Source organism: Gallinula chloropus, assembly GCF_964237585.1.
Source record: "Gallinula chloropus genome assembly, chromosome: 15".
Taxonomy (NCBI): domain Eukaryota; kingdom Metazoa; phylum Chordata; class Aves; order Gruiformes; family Rallidae; genus Gallinula; species Gallinula chloropus.
This window is the reverse complement of record NC_140100.1, coordinates 7,904,438-7,927,284: the sequence shown is the minus strand read 5'-3', so window position 1 is coordinate 7,927,284 and position 22,847 is coordinate 7,904,438. Positions and strand designations below refer to the sequence as shown.

The window sequence follows — 22,847 nt, the reverse complement described above, 5'->3', positions numbered from 1 at the left end:
CCCTGACCGAGAGGCAAACAGCTCAAATGTGTGACTGGCTCGTAGGAAAAAATTAGCTACTCAATCTCTAATGAACAGTCTTTCTCTCCACAACAATACCCTCCGCTCTACAAGCAATTAGCAAATCGAAGCGCTCTCTTTGTGGACCTGCATTAATTTACTCCTCGATGTTGCACATTAAATAGCTCATAGGTACAGCACAGCGCAGGAGTAGCAATAGCCAAAGCCATAAAATTAAAGCTTGCTTCAAAGAGAGTTGGGGAAGCAAAATTATGCTTGCTGCATACTGGGAATAAATCAAAACAACCTTCATTTGGAAACATCATCTTAGTCTTCTGCTTTCATCAAAAAACATGATTATCTTAACAATCACACTAATACAATGTAGGTGCTTTACAAGGGAGAGAGACAAGCAGCACATTCTCTACCTCAAATTAAAAAGAGGCATTTTTAATTCTTCTTTGTCAGGGTGAAATACCTGGCAGTGCAAGCAGCTACCTACTCCAGGGCTGTGCTTTCCCAGCTCCAAACCCTGGCTGTGGATGCCCAGGAGGAAGGGCACTCGTTGGCAGGGCAGCACCATGGCACGGGGAGGGGGAGAGGAGGATGTTCAGCCTGGCAGAGCAGCGATGCAGCTGCAACGTGGCGTGTTTGCTGCCTGCTGGAGCCCAGGACACCCCAGCACTGCTTCATATGCAACAGTTGTATGCAAATTCAAGTGTGATGATTGTCGAATTTAGGTATAATGTTAATTGATAGCTATTTCAAATTAATTAACTTGGAGGATAAATTCTTGCCTCTCCTCTTTAAGGAAGTTAAGATGCAATTTAAACTTACAAGGATATATGTTTCCAATCACAGAAATGCACAATCTGATATGTTCTAACAAGCCAAATCATTTCTGTTTCCTTCTGCTGGCTGCACTCCCCCCCCCTCGCCCCATTCCCTGGTAATTTGCCAGTAATTTATTTATCTAATAACTTACAATAGAAGATATAAAACAAAGCTCCTCTGTTCAAACTAGATGCCTTAATGTCTGGCTGAAATGTGATGTGACCTACAGCCCAGTCCAAGGCACTGCATCTTATCTGTATGCCGTAAGCTGTGGAAGAACAGAAGAAAAACCCACAATATCACCTCTTTTCATCAGCTTCAGGAGATACAAGGAAAAGATGGTGCATCAGAACTGCAGCTGTGATACAGAAGGAAACCCCAAAACATGGCTATACCCCCAGGACAGTTCAGAGGAGGAGAGCACCGCCTGGGACGCTTACAATTCAATCACCAATTTAAACACACGTAGCTCCCTGCACCACGCTGATGAGTTACACACAACAACAGAGGAATATCATGAGAATACTCTGCAGAGAAGGCTGCAATCCCTAATTCTCTCACAAAAGATATTTTTGTAAGATTCTGGCTTGGAGTGAGAACAGGAGGAAAACTCTCATTTCACAAAAGCCACTGACAGCTTTAGTTATGGGGGTGGCGGAGAGCGAGACAGAAGTAACTCAGCCGCTTGCAGTTAGACTTGGGTTTATTTGCATACTGTGATCCTGCATATTAAAATATTGTGAGAGCTGAAATGAAATTTTCATTAGTGTTCAATCTGAAATCTCACCCGTGGGATTCAACTTCCAACAGTTAATGCATGCATTTGCCTGTTTATCCTTTAAAGTTATATACCCATTTACAGCGCGCGAGCCGATACCTTCCGCCTTCAATCCATTAGTGCACCATTACCATGGTACAGGATTGTTTCAGCATCTCTGAAGCACACTGCAAAATTACACAGGGTTAAATGGTCATTTCTAATTTAAAGTATTTTCATGCTTTGTGGATGAAAACATGGGTCTTTTGCAGAACTGCATCAGTTGAGATCATAATCAGTAGGATGGTTTAAGACCAGACGTCGCTAAATAATTTCCTTGCTGCTTTACAGATGCAATCCTGCTGTTCTCTCAAGAAAGTTCTCCTGGTTATAAAATCAAACGTGTCCTTTATAAAGTGGGAAATAACAGCTACGAACAAAGTCTGGTGGTATCTCAGAAGCATCAAATCCACCATGTTTCCTTACAGGAGCTGGACTGAAGGTGGCAGGGGCTCAGTCTGATGCCAAAGTGAAGGAGAAAATTCCCTGCCAACTTTGGAATGTGTTTCAGAAATGTCTGTGAAATGCAGCAACATGGACTCTGCCTTGCAGAAAGGCAAAACAGGGACCATTACTTACCAACACCATTTAAATCATGTGGATAGGCTACAGCTCAACAAAAAGCATGGGTCTCAGGCCATCGCTTATGTGGTTTTCCATGTAATTTAGTCCTTAATCTTAACCCCAAGCAAGGACAGAGAAGACAGGAAACTAGAATGCCTGTAAGCAAGATGTGCCCGCATCTCCAGGGACTCGCGCTCCCAGGCATCACATCAAACCGCAGCGCCCGGGGACTGAAGGCACAGCGGCAAAGGGTGTTTTTCATCAAAATAAATCCCCCTCAAGAGCTGCTACTTCTTTGAGAACCAGTTTTGTACTGGATGTGATGTGCAGCAGGGAAATGCCGCCCCCAAGTGAGAGCCAAAAAGCAGCTGGTTTCCAAAGCGAAGGATAAATAAAGCTCTTGGGCGCTAAACAGAAAAATGATGCTGCAAATTGAAAAATCGCTGAAGTCACAGTTATAATTACTGAGGATACAGGGAAAACATCTGCAAGATATGGGCTCCTGTCAACATGCTATCAAGATTTACTGGACAAAGAGATAATAACCAAACCTTTCTCTTGCTCTTCAGTCTCAAGGACAGACCAATCTCTCTTCTTCTGTTTTCAGAGGCACAGTCACTTAGTAACATCAAGAGATCTTGACAGTAAACTTGTTATAATGAAATCACCCCAAATTCTCACTGGTTATGCTGTAAGAAAGAGGTGCAAACAAAGTACCTACACAACAACTGATACCAAGATAACAGGATTTGAAGCCAAAACTGAGTATGTCTATTTCTGACAAGTCACTGGTCCTCCCTGAAGGTACTTCTGCAGCAAAGACCCAGCTTTTGTCCCCACTCTGCCTAACAAATGCTGAGACACCCGGGCAACACATGAAATTCTCTCAAACTACATTAGAGAGGGAGGGAAAACAGGAAAAGTAATATTCCCTCTGTAAAACCATCCAAAAATATGTGACTGAAGGTAATCTCCAAGCACAAGGTGCCACTATTGACACCAAATGCACCCGATGGGCCACACCACTCGGGCAGTAAAAGGATTAAGCACCATATTAATGGAGAACTCGAGCGTCTCCGTGTTCAGAGGTGGCAGTAACCTAATCTCCCTGATCCTCAAAGCAAAGGTGACCTTCACCACTGCAATAAAATGTAAAACTTGGGAGAAAGATTCAGAACTTCTCAAAATCTATTCCATCAACACTGTTCGCATAATCTCCCAGGCAGATGCCGACAGGTAAGGAACACGGTACCCAAGCAAATTATATTTGGGGACAGATGGGTCCCTGGAGACTGGGCTGCTTTATGCTGGACTGAGACACAAAGCAAGCAGGTAGGTAGGAAAATAAGGGGCTTGGGTGTTACCAAATTTTTTGTGTGACAAAAAAAGCATCAGATTTGCAAAAAAATCTCAAAACAAGAGCAAGCATTTGTTGTTTTACTCTCTGAGCTGAAGACGAAGTTGAGGCAAAACCAGGGGGCAACAGCCCAGCTGAGCAACTCCTCTCTCCTCCTGTTTTCCCTTGGTGTTTTCGTTCAGCTCCTCGCTAAGACGGAGCACAGAGAGCAGAAGATTAGCAGGGCTCTGCTGGGAATAATACACTTTGGCGATAGGTCTCCTTCCCTCCATCCTAATCAAACGGTGCTGCAGCCCCCGGGGAGGGAATACATTGCCAAACAAAAAAAAATGTGAGTTTGCAGCTGCTTCCTCAACAGCAAAGGGCAGCCTGACTGATGAAACTCTGCCAAGCCAATTGCCGTGAGCATTATGCAGTCGGCCAGTACAGCATCTCCCGGACACACACGAGTGACTGCTGGCTGCTGATGGACTCTCCAAAGGAGTCATTCCCTATCTCCGGAAGGCCCATCAGAGAAGCCTTTGCCACTAATGTTCTCCTTGTGGAGAATATTCCTACCTCTGAAAAGCAGCTGAGTGTGCAGTCGGAGCAAGGAGGTCCCTTCTCTTTTTGCTGCTCCCCAGCAAGATGTTAACCCAATGGCAGAAAGAGAACCCTGCAGAAAACCTGTCCACTGAGGGATGACCACAAATCTTACACCAGGAGTAAAACAGATTATTAATAGAGCAACTAAAAAACTTTAAGAGTATCAGGCTCATTCCCCAGGGAAACGGGAGAAAAAAGGGAAAAGAATACATATCATTTGAAGGACACTAAAGAGAATTAACTTTGCTCTGTTGTGATCAATCTTAGGATGGGATTCTGAAACAAATGTAGCACCTCTCAGAATCTCACTATCTCCATGATCTGAAAACTGGTACTACCAGTAATCCTGAGATCTGGTGAGCACGATGTTTTTCTCCAGGTTGAGTTAACCCTTCTTGACCTGGCAGGCAGAAGCCACAGCAGCTAATGGGAACAGAATCCTTTGCTATTAGAGGCAATAACGAAGCTGGATGGGGAAAGAGGGGGAAAATGTTTGTGCATTTGTTTAATTTTCTGGCAAATTTTTGACTCCAGCAATTATTTTTTTTTTTTTTTGAGGGGGTGGGGGTGGTGGGGGAGTGGAGGTTCTTCTTTAGATTATCAGCAGAATGAGCTCAGGCTCCAAAACGTTACCTTGATGAAAGAATCCCAGGTTCAGATTAGATGTTAGGAAAACATTTTTCACTGAAAGTTGTCAGGACCTGGAACAGGCTGCCCAGGGAGGAAGCTGACTCACCAACCCTGAATATGTTTGACAGACAGGTAGATGAGGTGCTCAGGGATATGGTTTAGTAGAGGATGGGTACAGTTGGACTCGATCTTCAAGGTCTTTTCCAACCTGTGAAACATTAGCACTAACCAAACCCACAAAAGTGGAATCTCAAGAACTAAAGTGGTGGCAACATGACACTCAGAGAACTCCACCAAATTGTGAACATCCCTGCTACTCCTACAGTTTTTCCAATACCACCTCCCTGGATCTAGGTCTTCTCCCTGTCAGTTGCCTCCAACTAGGTTTGATAACTAGAGGGAAAGAAATGACATTTAGTTGATGAAGTCTGTAAATTAGCCAACAAAAACGTTCACTCTTATCCATTCATCAGGAAAAAAAATGGTGGAATTACATCTCTACCTAAAAAAGCCCTTCTAATTTCAGCCCGATGACTCAGCACTGCTGCATCTCATCACTAGGAGTGATTCATCGTCACCGCACTTCTCAAAGTCAAGAATAAGGGTACTCACCCCAATTCACTGTCATCTCATATCTGCTCTGGAACCAGGCACCGTGTTTGCATACAGTACTGTTCTAATGCTTTATGTGAGGGCGTCACTTTAAATTAAAAGGTATAAAGAGTTATTGTCAGTCTACCAACCATAAAGCAACATTTTCCTTTCAGCAGGCTGACAGTTGAATACTGGGAAAATATTCTTGCCTGCCAAGGAGAGGTTTCTACACCCCTAAGGTGGGGCAAGGCTTCTGAAGACAAAAGTGGATAGCCAGTGTCTTCAGAGAGAAGCACTAATATTTGGTTGTGAGTAAAAAGAAGCTTTCCAGGAGAGCCAGAATCTGAATGCAAACTGGGGTGAGAGCGGTACAAATAAAAGCCTCTACCCCAAGTGGGAGCAGTGGTGGGGAAGAGAGGTTTGCATGTGGATGAGACCCCAGCCAGCAGACCTGTAGCTGGATGAAACAAAGAATATCAGAAGCTAAAGCAGCAGCACAGCTGTAGCTTTCTTTAATACAAGTCTCCTAATACGCAGTTGCTTTGATTAACCTTTCTAACTATTAAAAGAAGGTTACTGAACGACTCACGCTGCCCTCGGCACCCCTGAGCACTCAATGGCTGTACCTTCCTCAACGCTGCCCAAGGCTGTTTGGCAGCTGGTGCTGTGCAGTGATAGCTCACAAAAGATGTCTTTAATGGCATGTGTGCGCTGTGAGCCTTGTCCCTAACTATATCTCACTGCTGTCCCCACAAACACACTCCCAACAGGAGCCCTCAGGCGTGTCAGCACACTTCCCAATGTGACAGTTGTGAGCCAGCCAGCCAACACCATCAGGGAAGGAAAGATCCAGGTTTAAATCAAACTTCTTTTTCTTTTGGGTTAATTTTAATTGGGTTTGGGTTCTCTGCAAAGGTTGTGCTAGCTAAAATAAAGGTCAAGGAGGGGTTGAAGCCTGCACTACCCTTGGCTTGCAAAATTGCACCCAGTGTATTTTTGGCATCAAGCAAAACAGTGGGTAAAGTGCCTAAGCCTCGGAGGGTCTCCAACAGATCTCCAACACTCTCAGAAGTTGCTAGGTAACAACAATCACCCCCCAGACAAGACTGTGCAATGTTTGCTGTGACGAAGTGATGCTCGGATTGCCCTTGCTGCTGCCTTGGGAAGGTGTTTGCTGAGGACCTGTCGTCTCTGCTGCCAGACTATTTCCAGTCTGTAGTCTGGGTGCGTAGTTGGGATTTTGCTCAATAAAGCAAACATTATATTTTAAACATAGCCCTTGTAATTAGCAGAAGCTCATCGCTCAATTCCCCTTCCAGACAAGGATTTCCAAATGTCACCGTGTGCTAAGCACAGCTGATCTGTGCCCACGGCTGCTCTGTGGAGGGTCCACAGCAAAGACTCAGGTTCTGTCAGGGGAGGTGAGATGAGAACACAAACAGGGCAATTCTCCTCCTTCATCCTCTATCTTCGTTTTCTTGTAGCATCCGTACAGCACTGCAAGCAAGGTGAGTTTAGCAGAGACTCTCCTCTCCGACACAGAAGGTATATTCCTACTGGAGGTCAAGCAGGGATTTCTGTTGGAATTTTATACCTGTTGTCTGGGTCAGTCCCCCCCGAGAGGACTCTTGCCTGGCCTTGGGTGTCCTGACAGGGTATTGTGGCATAAAACCAAAGAACAGTAAGGAGGGAAGGAAAAAGGGTCACACCCCCCTGCCCTGCAAACTCTCCAGCTGCTGGCTGTTAAGACCATTGTGCAGAGGCTCTGGGAAATGCAGAGACCTTGTTTAAAACAGTATTTGATTTTTGGAAAAGCAAAAAAGCTTCTCAGTCTGTACCAGTCGTGCAACATTAAAAAGCAAATGGCAGAGAGCCTTTTCCTAACATCTACCTACCCACAAAGAGCTCCAGCCCTTGCAGGAGAATGCTGCCCACAGCCCAGAGAGGTTGTTGAGTCTCCTTCTCTAGAGACATTCAAACCCATCTGGATGTGTTCCTGTGTGATTTAGTCTGAGTGATCCTGCTCTGGCAGGGGGGTTGGACTGAATGAGCTTTCAAGGTCCCTTCCAGCTCCTCATGATCTGTGACTCTGTGATTTCTAGCTTCCACACCCGCAAGTGTCTTCCATCTTCCCCACAGATAAGCTGCAGTTCAAAGCCCTGGCAACGCTCCAGACCTCAGCATGTCCCATGGAGCCAGCAAAATCCCAGTCAAGCTTATGAACGTAACATCTCATGCAACACCTCACCTGTGCCATACTTGTGTCTCACATACAACTCACATTTGGGATGTGCCAGTATAATTTGCCCACCTCTCCAAGTCCCCATGAGGAACCAGGGATGGTCAGCACCAACCCCGCTCGACAAAAGGCAAAACCAAAGCACAACGTTCATGTGGCCTTTGCAACACCACAGAGCCTGCAGTGATTTACAATTCCAATACTATACCTCATTGCTTTTCCACAAACAGAACAGGATTCAGAGCCAGAATTTGCCTTAGGTGGGTAGAGGAGGTCAACACTACTTGTGTCCAAAGACAGTCTTTACACTGAAAAAGTAGAGAAATCTGTCAAGATGACAACTGGAAGCAAAGAAATCATGTAATTTTTAACACCCTCAACTGAAATCAAACATCCCTGCACACCATGGTCACGCTCCTCTAACTTCCTTGAAGAGGAGCAAAACTCTTCTACTTTTATTTGAGAATTTATTTAAATTAAACAAATCCCCATGGAATTTCCTCACGGCGCAGAGGCTCCAGCAAAACTCATAAAGAAAAGGCGAACAAACTACACAGATCCACTCTTGGCACGCTCTTGAAAGAAGGATTCACCACATTTCTAACTGACTGCCACCGCAGTTTAAATGAGTAATCTATAAATAGGCAACAAATACAAAGGAAGCACTTGGAGGAACCAGCAGCAAGACAGTTTTTTGTTTGTTTTCTCTTGTTATTGCTTACTCGTTTGTTGGGAAGGGGGTGGGGAATGAGATAGAGGAAACGTGGTAAAAATATAAAGAACCAGATAATAACAGGGTGTGGGAAGGAGGGATAAAGACAAGAAGGCGTGCAAACGTATGAAGGGCACAAATATGGTTTGGCTCTGGTTTTCCCTGAGGACTGAAGGATGAGGGATGGGAAAAGGCACACCAGAGAGACCAAGAGGCAACCAGGGCAGCATCCATCCCATGGAACACACGACACCCAACCGCAATGCTGACTTTGGTGGAGTTCCTTCAGAAACAGCCCTTGGGCTCAACCTCATGATGGAACTGCTTTCTGAAACCATGAGTACAGAGGGAAAACATACTTGTGACAATACTGAGGATGCTCAGAAGATCCCCACAACATGAAGAAGGCTTTTACGTTATCAATAGTCTTCTCTGAAAACTCAACCTCCTGTGAGCCATCTCAGACTCATTTCTAGTCTTTTCTACATATCAGATTCAATATACTACTAAGCACAGTCACTGAAGCACTGGAAGTGTTTGTGCAGCCGTCTTGTGGTAAGAGTCATCCAAAACAGAAGTGGACTCAAGACCATTGAAGTTCAGCACCCATCCACATCATGAGAAAAATGAAAACACTCAGGTGAATGAACAACAGAGCTGGGGGGATCCGGGTCATTCCCAGAGAGGATCCAGTTTCTGGAAAGCATGTGCAGGAAAATTTCTAATGAACTCCATATTGTAACATGGAGTAACTGTTTCTCATAATAATTCACAACTCCTGCTCCAACCTGTCTGCTCTCACCCCTTCTCTCTCCCATTGCTAGTCTGACTGCCCACAACATCCTCAGTCTCCAGCTTTCCGGCATTCATCAAAGCAGCCAACTTAATCGTTCTTTTCAATTACTTCTCTTAATCCTATGCTCATTCTTTCAAGCCTGAAGGAGACTCTCAGAATCTAAGGAGAAAAAAACCTTCTGGTTTCTCTTTCCAAGGAGTTTGACTAGCTTTAAGGTCCTTCACTGCTCCAGCACATGGAGAAGTTCAGCAGATCTTGTCCAGTGAGCAGCCCAGGACCTCCTCAAAGCCGTCTCCTCTGTGGGAACAGAGGCTCATCCTGTGGCAGCACTGCACAGATCTACAGCTTCCTCAAAATTTGCTACTTTAGGGAGGAGAAGGCAATTGAAATGGCCTGTAATCCAAACTTTTAAACTCCTCCTGTTTCTATCTTTCCTTACTTCAAAGAAAAACCCACCAAAACAACTGCAGCAACAGGAACAGAACAAGTAAACAAACCATCCTTGCGTAACCTGAGCCGGATAAGTATTCTGTCTCTGCCAACCTCAGGTTTAATTTTCATTGTAAAATCTTGTGGGAGAGTTACTGTGGGGCCAAAGTGCTGGATTCATCAATCTGGGGCTGAAATCCTTTGTTTATCCGTAAAACAGCCAGAGCCAAGTAACAGAAGTGCCCATTTCCTTATGTTGCCCCACCAGCGCTTCTCAATTCGGGGCTGAAAGGATTAACTCCAGAGGGAGCACAGCAATTTTATCTTAGACATGGTCCATTCATTCCTTGGCCCTTCTGCTGAGACTGCCATGGAAGATGCCAGACAGGCTGATATTTTTGAGAAGCGAGTGTTTATCTTCTCTGAGCGAACCAAACTGCAATTCATTTCAGGAAAGCAATCCAGCAACTTGGAATCGCTTCTCGCTCCAGCAAATGCAGCCTGACAAGGCAAAAAGGTGAAACAGCTTGATGGTCCCATTAGAAACCTCTGCGTCTCCTCGCACCTGAATGCCTGTCTAGCAAAGCCGTGCTATAGAAACAGAAAAGATCTCCATTTGGCAAGGGAAGGAAAGGAGTCAGAACGTATGCCAAGCTAATCTCAGTTATTAGCTCCCGCCACAAAGGTACAAGATGTATTGAATTGCTCCTCCATCGCACAGCATGGGATGCTCTGAGGCTGGGAGCTCTCTTGCAGAGGCATGTACAGGCTGGCTGGCGGATGGGCATTACAAGGGATGTGGTGAGTACACACAGGCAAAATTAAATCAAGTGGCAGAGCTGGGGTAAGGTGACATGAAGCACGACAGACAGCTACTTCTGTAAATATTTGCAAGTCAAAATTGTGAACAATTTTTTTTTAACTTTCTGTTCATACTTAATATTTTTCCTTCTTAACTGAGCAGGAAAACAGCTATGAAGATCCCAAGTGCAACTCCAGGCTGAGAGGGGAATGGATGGAGAGCAGCCCTGAGGAGAGGGACTTGGGGGTGCTGACTGACAACAAACTCACTGCACTGACAGCTCAGATAGCCAAACATGTCCTGGGCTGCATCAAGAGCAGCATGAGAAGCTGGTCAAGGGAGGGGATTCTGCCCCTCTGCTCTTGTGAGACCCCACCTGGAGTACTGTGTCCAGCTCTGGGGGTCCCCAGTGCAGGAAAGACACAGAGCTGTTGGAGTGAGTCCAGAGAAGGCCACAAAGATGATCAGGGGCTGGAGCACCTCTCCTATGAAGACAGGCTGAGAGAGTTGGGCTTGTTCAGCCTGGAGAAGAGAAGGCTCTGGGGTGATCTACTAGCGGCATACCAATACTTACAGGGGCCCTCCAGAAAAGTGGGAGAGGGACTGCTCACCAGGGAGTACAGGGATAGGGCAAGGGGAATAGCTTCAAGCTGAAAAAGGGCAGGGTTAGGTTAGACGTTAGGAAGAAATTCTTTACTCTGAGGGTACTGAGGCACTGGAACAGGCTGCCTGGAGAGGTTGTGGAAGCCCCATCCCTGGAGGCATTTAAGGCCAAGTTGGATGGGGCTTTAGGCAACCTGGTCTAGCAAGGGTGTCCCCGCCACTGGCAAAGGGTTGGAACTAGACGATCTTTGAGGCCCCTTCCAACCCAAAGCATCCTGTGATTCACCTTTACCTAAAAGCAGCTGACCTCAGGGCAACACCAGCTCCTTGTCCATGCTAGGCTCTGTGGAAGAGGTCTCACAGTAAGGGTATATAAACTCCCCACTCTCAATCCCCTTCACTGTTCAGAAACAAAAGCAGAACCCAAGGAGCAAGTGGAATGCAACAGACACCAGCATCCGCGATAACTGCTGTAATGACTGAAGCGTTGGCAGGCTGGGGATACCAGACACAATGGATTCGGGTTTTGCCTGCCCTAAATAAAAAGGTGCTTGTTATCTTGAGAGGAAACACTGCTTATGAACGGTAAGGTCATGCCACACAGTGAAGATAAATGTCATTTCTCCATAGAGCTGTGCTGGTCTCACCTGCTGCCTTCAGAAATGTATGTAAACAGCAAAGCAGTAAAAGCCTGGAGGATTAGCCTGGGACACCAGGTTATTTTAAGAGTGTTAAGTCAGTCATCTAGAGTCCTTTAGCTACATTGTCCTGAACATGCTCCAGGAACACGTATGTAGCGTGTGTACACAGGTGTGTATTTACATTGTACTTTCCAGAGTAACAATAATGTAAAAAAAATAACCACCACTTTGAAACAAGCTTGGATAGGTTTGGTATCACGTATGTTGAAAGAATTTAAGACTAATCATGTATTTTATACCGTTATAAACAGTCCCAGGAATTACATACATTTGCATAGGTAGCTCTGCGCTCATCACAAGCCCCCAGGCAGCCGCTGCCAAGCGCAATGAGTGACTCTAAATAAATACCATACATAATGCTAACAACTCTCTTTTCAGCAGCTCTGCGTGCCGCCGCGCCGCAGCTGAGATACAATTAAGTACACTCAGATGATCTTTGAGCAAATGGCACCGACACAGCAATCTCCACCTACTAGAAGGGCAGCGACACAAAACCAGGTACCTTCAGGTGAGGCTTCTGGAACAAGGAAGGGGGTACTCTGCAAGTAGGTACCCTTCTAGCTGAAAGCAGGACACCTTCCCCTTTCCTACCCACATGCAAGGCAGAAAAATAACGAGCAAAGATGGTTTAACCACTGCTCAAACCTTCCCACCTAGAGAAATGCAGGTTTGGCACCAGTCATGGAGGCATCCCTCCTAACTGCCCTGAAGTTTCTCCATACAGAAGGTCACAGAATGCCTCAGAAACCAGAAGCCTTGTCTTGCTAGGTGTAACAAGATCCCCAGAGGTCAAAGGAACACACATTTTATTTGAATAATTGAGAAATCAGGTCAGGGAACTGATCTGTCCTGAAATGGTCTATAAAAGGGAATAAACTAGATTATTACAAAGCAAAGAACGCTGCATCTGAATGAACTGCTAACACAATTAAGAGCAGTCAGAATATAATTGCTGAAGACAGGTGTTGGTAACAGCTATCTTAGCAATAATATCTGCTACATAATGATCACTGGCTTATGGTCTCTACCATCAGGCCAGTTCTCAACTGCACCACGCAGCCTCGAAGAATCAAAATCTAGAGTCTGTGAGCTCTTGAGAGATGGTCCCTTAAATTAATACTGATACAGATATTCATCATTTCTTTGTGGACATAAACAATGTACACGGTGGTCTTTACACTAAGAAGCCTCAGAATCCTCTCCCATCACACGAGATACTCTACCTAAAATAACCTCCACAAAATAATTCCTCAGTTCGCATTCACAGCTACTGAGTATTTCATTGGGCTTTATATACCAACAGTGCAACGTGTAATCTTGTTGACTTCCTTTAACAATTCAGAATATTTTGGTTTAGTAACTCTTCCAGGAATCAGCTTTCCAATGGAAAATGAGCTGCCTGTACGATTTTCCAAAAGGAAAGGCAAGTTGGTGTTACAAGGACCCGCGTTTGGAAGTCTGACAGTTGGAACGGAGGCAGGAACACAGAATAGATAAAAATCAATGCTTCCACCCAGAAATCAGCTCCAGTTTTAACGTGGTCTTGAATAGAAGTGAGATTTGAATGTCCATCTATCAAAGCTAGGGCCATTAGAGCCGTTTAAACAAACTGAAAGCCTAAATCAGTTCAATATGTCAACTCCACGCACCACGCCTTTCTTCTCTGCGCCACTGACCCACACAGCTGGACTCACGGCACACGTAGTGCCGCCCGCTTTATTAAACAGCACAAAGAAAATGCAAACAAAAAGCATTACAAGCTGCATTACAGGAAAGCTGTGGTTTATTCCAAAACTTAGAGGACTTCCAGTTTGTTTTGCTGAAAAGCTTTTAGCACAATCAAAGCCCATTTGACATTAACACTGATTAAAGCAAATAGATAAATTGCAAAGCCTCTGAGAAAACGGAATTGTTCCTTCCAATTTACTCAGACCACCCCTGAACAGAGGAGATCTATATCAATGGCTTAGTTTTTATTCACAGCTTGGTGAAAACCCGCTATCAGCCAGCATTTTCCCCTCACTCTCTTCCCAGCCTTTCCCAAAAATTAGCAGGCGAGTCACATTTAAGTGAAAAAGAGGAAAATAAAGAGAGGATTCTAGCCACCTTCCTTCAAATTCTCTTCAAGTTTGGACTTGCACCGCTGCCGGGCTCTAATTCGTGGCCTTAACATGAAACCAAGTGGGGCAATGGAGATCACAGAATCACAGGGGTTGGAAGGGACCTCGAGAGATCAGGGCCAACCCCCCTGCCAAAGCAGCTCCCTAGCTCATATTGCACAGATAGGTGTCCAGATGGGTCTTGAATATCTCCAGAGATGGAGACTCCACAACCTCTATTCACAGGGAGCAGAAGTGGTGGCAGCTGAGATAGGGGTTTATTTCCCTCTGTATACTCTGAGGTTGGAAGGCAGAGATGCTGCAGCCTATGAGAGGGTGAACATGTGTGAGCAAACACAGTGCCCAACTACAGAGAAGTATTAAGGGTGAATAATCCTGGATCTTCTGAAATAAAATGACTGCAGTTGGGTCTTCCATTTAGGCACCATTCAATCAACCGTGCTCAAGCACTATGCTCAACCAGGCTTTTTAGACTAATGAGCTCCCTGAAGAAACCCCTCTTCTACTACTGACAATTAAGGCCAAAATAAGGAATCAATGGGCTTCAAAAAGAAAACCAAGACAGTAACAATGGTTGTTCTAATTGCCACGATCACCATATTACACATATTAAAGCAGGTCTTATGATCCTCACAAAGTTCAGATCTACAGGAGCATGGGAACAAGCTTAACTTTGTGTTTTCTCAAAGGGCTCCTTCTGTTTATGCATTAGTAGCTATTTGCTCCAGAGTTCTGCTGAAATCCCATTAACCTGGAGCACACAGAATCACGTTGAGCCATGTAACAAGCCTGCGTGGAGGCCCTTCAAGGGCAGGAAATCTCTGGAATCTTTACAGCATGTTTTTAAATAGAAAATAATCATTAAAAATATTAATCCCTCTTTCTTATCAGAGACCATCATTATGAATTAAAAGATGACATGAAAACACTTAGAAATACCTAGTTTAAATCTTAAATTATGCAGAGATTATGTAATTATTCTGAAATGAAGCACTACAAATTGCAGAATTCAAATCCAATCATTATAAAAATCAACAAATCTCAACAAGTTCAGAGCATCCCTTAAGACGCCCAGACAAGCACTATTTAATGTCATTAATACAACACAGAGTTAGGGAACAGCTAAAATTTCTGTGTCATTTTCCACATAAAACATTCAATCTCAGCTTTTACTTTTTTCCACAAGACATTTACCTCCTTTCTCCCCCAGAACTAGTTGGTTTCAGAGGCTGTTAAAGCTTTCATCAATGCAAGAATATTCCTGAGTAGTAGATCTAATGATGAGGAGACATTTAACATCAACCTTATGTCTCTGCAGAGGCCTACGGTCTGAGAGCACCTCTGGAAACAGAACATCCCATAAAACCCATTTTTAGTTTGGAGAGAGGATGGCCAGGACTGCCCAATTTTCCCCATCCCTAATGAGCCAGGCACCAAGATATTCAGCAGGTGGTGAGTCACATGAACACATACCACACACTTCAGGAATTTGGGGCTGGAAGTGCTCCAGAGGATGTGGCATTGCCTCCAATGGGATCCCTTCACCCTGCTCCACAGAGAGACCACGTATCCTGGTGTCTGTTGGGAAGCTTTGATCATTCCCGCCTGAGGATCATTGGAGTACCCCCAAAGACAAACCCTGCTACCAGGCATGCCCAGCAGTGAGATGGGCTGTACTGAATGCAACCAGTGACATGTAAAATCACCAAGCTTTCTAGCTTGGAAGAGATTCAAAGAACTTAAATCACTGAATTAAGTGTAGAATGCTGTTTGTCCTTGTTATTGGATGTTTCTCTAACATCACATTAAAATAAACAAGCAAAACCAACCAACCAAAAAAGCCCCAATTCTATAATTGTGGAGAACAGCACTGGAAACCTGCCCAGCAGCCTCTGCACTGACTCCCAGCCCTTCCCTCCACACTGCCTGCCCTCCAACAGCAGGCGATGGAGACCAACAGGAACATTCTTCTGCATTGCCAAAGCCTTCCTGCTGAAAAGCTGGCAGGTACCTCTTCTACCTCTTCCCACACCATTCCCAAAAGATTCTTAACTTGCTTTTTTCCCCCTGTCTTCTACCTGTGCAGGAAGAGACGTTACCAGCACACTACCTGATTTCAGCTCCCCACTGCCACAGCTGCACACTCACAGCAGGAGGCGATACCCACCACACTGCACAAAACCAGCTCTTTCATGCAACACCTTTGCTGCTGTTTGCTGGGAACAGGGCCACTGCTCCCATTCCACATGGATTCTTGCTTCCTATTCCACCTAAAGGCATCTAATTGCAAAGCCTGTATCTCTAGGCATGCAATCTTTCCAGGGTGAAGTGCTTTAAACACCGTAGGAAATGCTCTCCCCTGTTCTACTGTGGTCAACATGACTCACAACCGCACATCAGTTATCTTCTCTTCCCAAAACACCACTAAGCAAGAACCCAATTTTAAATCTTCTCCAGGAGTTTAGACCCAGCTTGTCTGTTTCTTGTCTCCTACAGCCAGGTACATCTGAAGTTAATCCCAATTCCCTAGGTCAAGCCTTGTTTGTGCTGGGATATTCATACCATCACCAGAAGAGGCTACAGGAAGATTTGTTCATTCCAAGACTATTGTCAGAGAAACGTAGTTTTGGGGGGAGAGGGGGACGGGGAATCTTTTTGTTGCTGGCAACTATCAACCTGCTTGGGGCTGAACTGAGTGAGATCTTTCAGAGGCCGAGTACAGGAACACTGAGAATCACAGACTCACAGAATCATAGGGGTGGGAAGGGACCTCAACAGCTCATCAAGTCCAAACCCCCTGCCAAAGCAGGGTCCCTAGGACAGGTTGCACAGGGAGGCGTCCAGACGGGTCTGGAATATCCCCAGAGAAGGAAACTCCACATCCCCCTGGGCAGCCTGTCCCAGGGCTCTGTCACCCTCACCATGAAGAAGTTCTTCTGCATATTAGTGCAGAACCTCCTGTGCTCCAACTTGAACCCTTTGCCCCTTGTCCTGTCCCCACAGACACTGAGAAGAGGCTGAGAATACCAAGAGTACTGGGAATACCAAGAATACTGTCAGGGGGGAGGGAGAAATCTTTTTGTTGCTGGTACCTATCAACCTGCTTGGGGCTGAACTGAGATCATTCAGAGGCCAAGTACAGGAACATTCCCACGTGCTCTGGGCATCACACCTGGACAACAGGTTGACGGTATCAGCATGGTCTCACCTAGGTACCCTCCCCGCAGACTGAAACACTTCAGCCAGCAGAGTCCATCCTAATGTCCCTGCGTTGCTGCCACTGCTGATAGAAAGTTTTAGAGACTCGAGACATGACCTAATCATGAAGAGAGCTGGCAGCAGCATTCCACAGGCTGTATCTCCATCAGGAGCATGACTTTCAATGAGAGGTGATGGCAATTACAATGTCTCCCCTTGTTCTAACCACACTCAAAGCACAAGAGAGCAGCAAATGGAAAATGCTTTTCTGTCCCATGCACTTCAACAGCCTACTTCAACACACAGCTAAGAGCAGCAAAAGGGTCCTTACGGCTGCTCGTTGTTCTGCAACTGGGGTTTGACGATAAAGCAGCTTATCATAGGCTAGAAATACAGATATTGCATTAATTACTTAATTTACTTCATGCGAGTCGGTGCCAGGACATTCTCATTTCTTGAGAGTGATGGAGGCTTGCTTGCAGTTAGCTGTGGTCCCCAGGAGCTGCTGAGTTAGAGCCATTGTTAAACTGTCAGAGCATCCACACTCTAAAAATAGCTGTAAAGATCTACCTGTAGTGAACACAATGCAGGTTTGTGCACAGTGACTCTGGTATAAGGCAGCAGCACGGACTGCTTCTCTGGATCAATGACTAACTTTCAGGACAGATCCAAAATAGGGAATCTCCTCCAAAAAGGAAAAAAAAAAAGGAATTGAGTTTTAAAATCTGGTTCGACCAAACAGAAACTCTCTGATACGCAGAGACAGGCTCTGCTGCAGCATCAACCAGTTTTAAGAGGCACTCTTCTACCCCCGAGCAGGGACTGACATCTTTAACAAATCATTAAGTCCCTCCATGACTTGACTTCCTCGCTGATGTGAGGGTTATTTGCAAGGTGCTCTCCCAAAACACAGCCACTGGCAGGTGTAAAAGGGAGGGGAGGAAACTAATAGCTCCCTGACTTGACAAGGTCACCGGGGTCTGAAGGAAGATGAAGCGCGTGAAAGAAGAGAGAACCCAAGATAATCCATTTCTCGGGACTGCTGGAGGAAACGGAGCCTGACCTGCTCTCCTTTAGAAAAGCAAAGCAACGCACAGGGCCGCAGTGGTTCTCGGGAAGGCTCCAGTCTGCCAAGAGATGCCAAAGAGTCTGGGTTCAAAATGCTATTTCGACAAGGTGTTTGCTTTGTCAGAAGATGATGTCCAGCCCTGTGACTGCTTCAGCAATCAGTGGGAGCTGATGCATGGAGCACATTAGCATCATCTCCAGAGAGCGCCTGTTTTCTCCCACATGAGTCACAGATAAGATGCTACAATGACAGCAGAAGTCTGGGCAAGTGAAACATATGCCATTCCGGAGTGGCAGGAAAGCTCTAGTGACTTGAATCTGCTCCTTACGGACATCCGAAGGGAGAAGAGTAATCTTCTCACTGCTTCTTACAGTTGTCACTGAGAAAAAAAACAGTGCACAAAGGTTGAATGGCAGCAGAGAGGTAGAGAAAGGCAGGAGGAATCTGAAAAAATTAAACCCAAACTCTTCCATACCTTGCACAGATGGGAAGAAATTTCCTCTGTGAAGTTCCCATCATCACAGAAAGCCCTTCTGCTACGTAAAGCAGTAATTTACCTTTGAGGGGGAGAGGAAATTCAGCAGAGGAGGGATAAAGCAAGATAAACATGAAGTGTGGATCAAAGGGAAGAAAAAAAACCCAGAAGGTAAAAAAAAGTGGAAAAGCACTGATGGGGGAAGCTGGGTGAGAGACAAGGAGGAACTGTTAACTGCTCAGATAAACATTTTATTGCATCCACACATAAATTTTAAGCACTTTAAGACACCAGGGTGACTGCTAAGTAACTCCCTCTGCAAGAAGCCCATTTGTGACTATCACCACAAGAATCGGTGGTGCCAGCAGATGTGCTGCAGTTATCAGGGGCAGATAAGGTGACAAGATTTGGTCAATGAGTTTTGAGGTCACTGGTAATGCCCACGGTGGAACAAACCCACAGAACATATGGTATTTCATGTGCCAAAACTGTCAGACTCATAATTAACTGATTAGAGTACATATGGTGCTCACAGACAGTGTAAATCTCTCAATGTAACAAATGCTGGAGACCATTGAAGGTGTCAGCGTGAGTCTTCCTTGCAAATCTCTCTTCATTAAAGTTTCATATGGAGCCAAGTGTGTTGTAATAAAATCGCTATTAATGGAGTTATATTTATGATGGTTTCTCTTTTGTGCAGCTGGATTTAACTTTTCAAACACTAAACTCCACATCAGAGCTTTTTCCATGCTGCATGCACAGAACAGTCTTGTTTTTCCATATTTACCTTGAAATTAGAAGCAATGAGAGCGAAGGCAGTAAAGGTTTGCCAAGATTGGAATGAAAACTCTTAATAACACCAGCATCAAAACAAAAATGCCACCAGTGATGACACCAGTATCAAAACAAAACTTTATGCTGCGATACGAATACGGCTACGATTCTGTTTAAGTATTTACAGCAGGCTGGCCAGGGACAAACTCATTCCTTCTTCAGTTCCAAAACACACTTTTAAAGAGATGGTGAGTGACACTTCATTAACCACGTGCAATAGGCTGACACAGTCTGCCTGCTTTCCAGCCACCACTTCAGATGTGCATCCCCCCCTGCTTTACATTCAGCGCTCCCTAAAGTGCTTCCCTAAACCTCTCAGCCAGATCAGCAGTCCGGATGGGGGGGCAGGCTGGGGATGGGCAGTCCTGGGGAGGATACAGCCATCATTTTCAGTCCCAGAGCAGACTAGTCCATGCATCAGAGATCCAGCTTTTCTCATCAGTCATCAATGAAGGGGATTTAACAAGCTCTCCAGCAGCCTTTCTTTATCTTCCAGTCCCCTGCCCCAGCAGGGTCTGAGATGACTGGTTCTTACATGGTGATGCTGGTGGTACAGGATGAAAGCATCATCCCACCCAGTTTCTGGAAAGGTGCCTGTAATCCAGGCAATGTCTGTGATGGAGACACAGCAGCAACCCCAGCAGCTGTCCTGCCCAGCGAGGGCTGGGGACGAGGGGAGTCAGACACAACTCCTCAGTGTATCACCTAACTCCATCCTCCCAGCAAACATTAATAAACTACTCACACACAACCCTCCAGGGCTTACACACACCCCTCTTGTTCCCTGTGTTGTTTTAAACGGCTTCCCACCTCTATTTACAAATCAAGCAACGGACTTACCGGAGACCTCATCTCCCTAACAAGTTAAAAGCTGTTGCCTCAGCCCAAAACCAAAAATCTTCCTAGTCCCATGTGGCTTCCTCCTCTTTCCTCCTGTGTTATCACCATCACTACATCTTCACCAGAGAGCTTCCTGCCTCACAGAGAGCTGCTGGAATGGATGTGAAAAATCTCCATTTTCAGAGTACAGAAAAATCCCTGGTAAGAACCTCACTTCTTCCCTCTGCGGTTTCTTCGGAGGTGAGGCTGCTGGTAACAGCTTAGGGCAGCCAGAAGAAAGAAGGGGAAAAAAAACCTATCAAAGGGCTCTCTGCTAGGAAGCACAGCAAGAGATTTGGGTAAATTAAGTACTCTGTAGTGGGAAAAAAAAAGGAAAACAAACTGTGATAAAAGCAACGAGGCAGGAGAGACACAGCACATTGTGTGAATTTTAAGGTTTAGGAACAAAGCTGAAAGGTAGAAGCTACAAAATGTAATGCAAGGGGATGCATTGATGCATTTGCCTCAGAGGCTTCAAAGAAAGGGCTTTTTTAAATTCAAGAAGTTTCTGGACCACAGCGATACCTGCAGCCTCCCCAGCAGAGATGCAGCACGCAGGGATGGCACACAGGCTGTGTCTCTACACAGCATTCCTGCCTTACACACACTCCTTGGTGGGCATAACCAGGGTTACCTGCAGCAGTACATCCCCAATAACCAGGGATCTTGCTGGTTTCCACACTCTAACCAACTTAGCGCAGCAAGAAGTACCAGTGTCAGCTAGGCCTCAGCTCAGCTCCATCAAGCTCCCTCCTGCAGCCTCCCCAGACCTTATGTGGATCTCATCAGAACAGTTGTGCATTGCTGCCACGTGCACGATGCTCACAGACAGGTTCATCTCACTGGTCTGTGCTGCTCCACCAGCTGGTTGTGTGCTGCCCTGCCAAGCCCATCCACACTAGGGGCTCCCAGGATGCCCTGACCCTTCTGCTATGCTGACTTAAATTGGCTGAAGTTCCCTTTTTCCTTCCCACCCTACCTCTTCCCTCACCACAGACTGTTTCTCCCACCCTTCAGAAACAACTGGGGCTCCAAGGTGCCTCGTTCCCGCTGTCTCCTGTTTGTGAGATGAGTCATGCAGGTGTCAACAGTCCTAAACTTTGTACAGAGATTCTGCAGAGCTGGGCGGGTACAAAGCATTATGTTAGAAGTTATTAATAGCTGCCATCGACCAGTTCTTTGATCTACAGGCAGTTGATTACAGCTGCTACTCCTGATGACGAGGCACCAGGAGTCAGTCCAGCCTGTACCCCTATTTGCCTTTCCAGTCTCCAACAAAAAGCTTTCCCAAAAAAATTCCCAATACAAGGGATGCAGCAGTCACCACTGCAGCCAGAAAGGCAAACATCAGGAATATCAGGTCTTTGAATCCTGCTTCTAGCAAAGTCTCTGAAAGGCTTAACTGTTGACATCACACAAACCAAACCTCCTGAGAACACAGCTCCTCTCTGAAATTTTCCACGTAGCCATTAATCCATACCCATGAAAACAAACTTAGAATTTTTTCCCTATAAATAGAGGGGTGTAGCAATTGGTTCCCACACTCTTCCAGGCTTTCACCTGAAGACGAGAAGGTAATTTGCTATTGCCCAAAGACATCATGCATGTTTGACCTATTCAATCAATGACACAATTTGGGAAATCCTCCCTCCACCAGCCCAGAGCCACTGCTGGGAACACCCCAAAGAACAGGATGAAACAGCCATCACTTCATGTCAATGCTGTCTGATCCTACCCAGTCTGGTGGTGAGAAACATGGCAAGCAGAAGGCAACATAAAGAAACACTCAGAGAGATTTCCATTTCATCTTATGTTACCAGCCCAAACCTTCACCAAATTCCTTTTCCAAAACAGGGATGAAGTGGATCTATACTACTAGCGAGCTCTGCTGTAGGCAATACTGGCTCCAGTTGCCTCTAAGTCCCCACCTACCAACACATGAAAAGAGCAATTTAAGGATGCCAGAAACAACGAAGAGGGGTGTATGCAGTGGGAGGATCCACTCTATGGCTTAAGCATGAGCCTGAGGAGCATCAATTTGTACAAGTTTTAGTCTATTTGAATTATGGCCTCTATAAATCTATATGATGGTGGAACTAGGCATAAAAAAGGAGAACTCACATGCTTATGACTATTGTAAAGCCTATGTAATAAAACTGCCAAGCTTTAAGATCACAGACACATTTCAGACATTTCAACCAATGACCATAAAGCTCCACGTCACTATGGACAACTAAGGACAACAGAGGAGAGGGGAACTGTTTGGCAAACACAGGCTAACTAACATTTACCTCACCAGAAGCACTTTTCAGATCACAAATTTTCAAAAAGAGAGTTAAAAATAATACAAGAATTCCTTCCAGAACTACTTCTGTCTTTGGAAAGAACAGTTATTTCCTTGAGAAAACCAAGTGAAAAGCACTTAATGGAATAACTGGTGTTGCAGGGTTTTGAGGCCCAATGCCAAGAAGTAAAGAATTAACAGCAGCCACATATTTTATTTCTTCAGCCCTTGGAGTAAAGCACTTGTAAGCACACACTCACGTGGTGTACTGAAAAGTCTCGCTGCGTATGTGATACTCTGAACCACTTCAACTAGACCACAGAGA

At 45.3% G+C, this 22,847-nt stretch overlaps 1 protein-coding gene across 1 annotated transcript in view; it reads right to left on the bottom strand.

The window, feature by feature from the left end:
• Positions 1–22,847, bottom strand: part of MAD1L1 (mitotic arrest deficient 1 like 1) — a 377,764-nt gene that overhangs the window by 192,685 nt on the left and 162,232 nt on the right. The gene's annotated exons all lie outside the window — the stretch shown is intronic.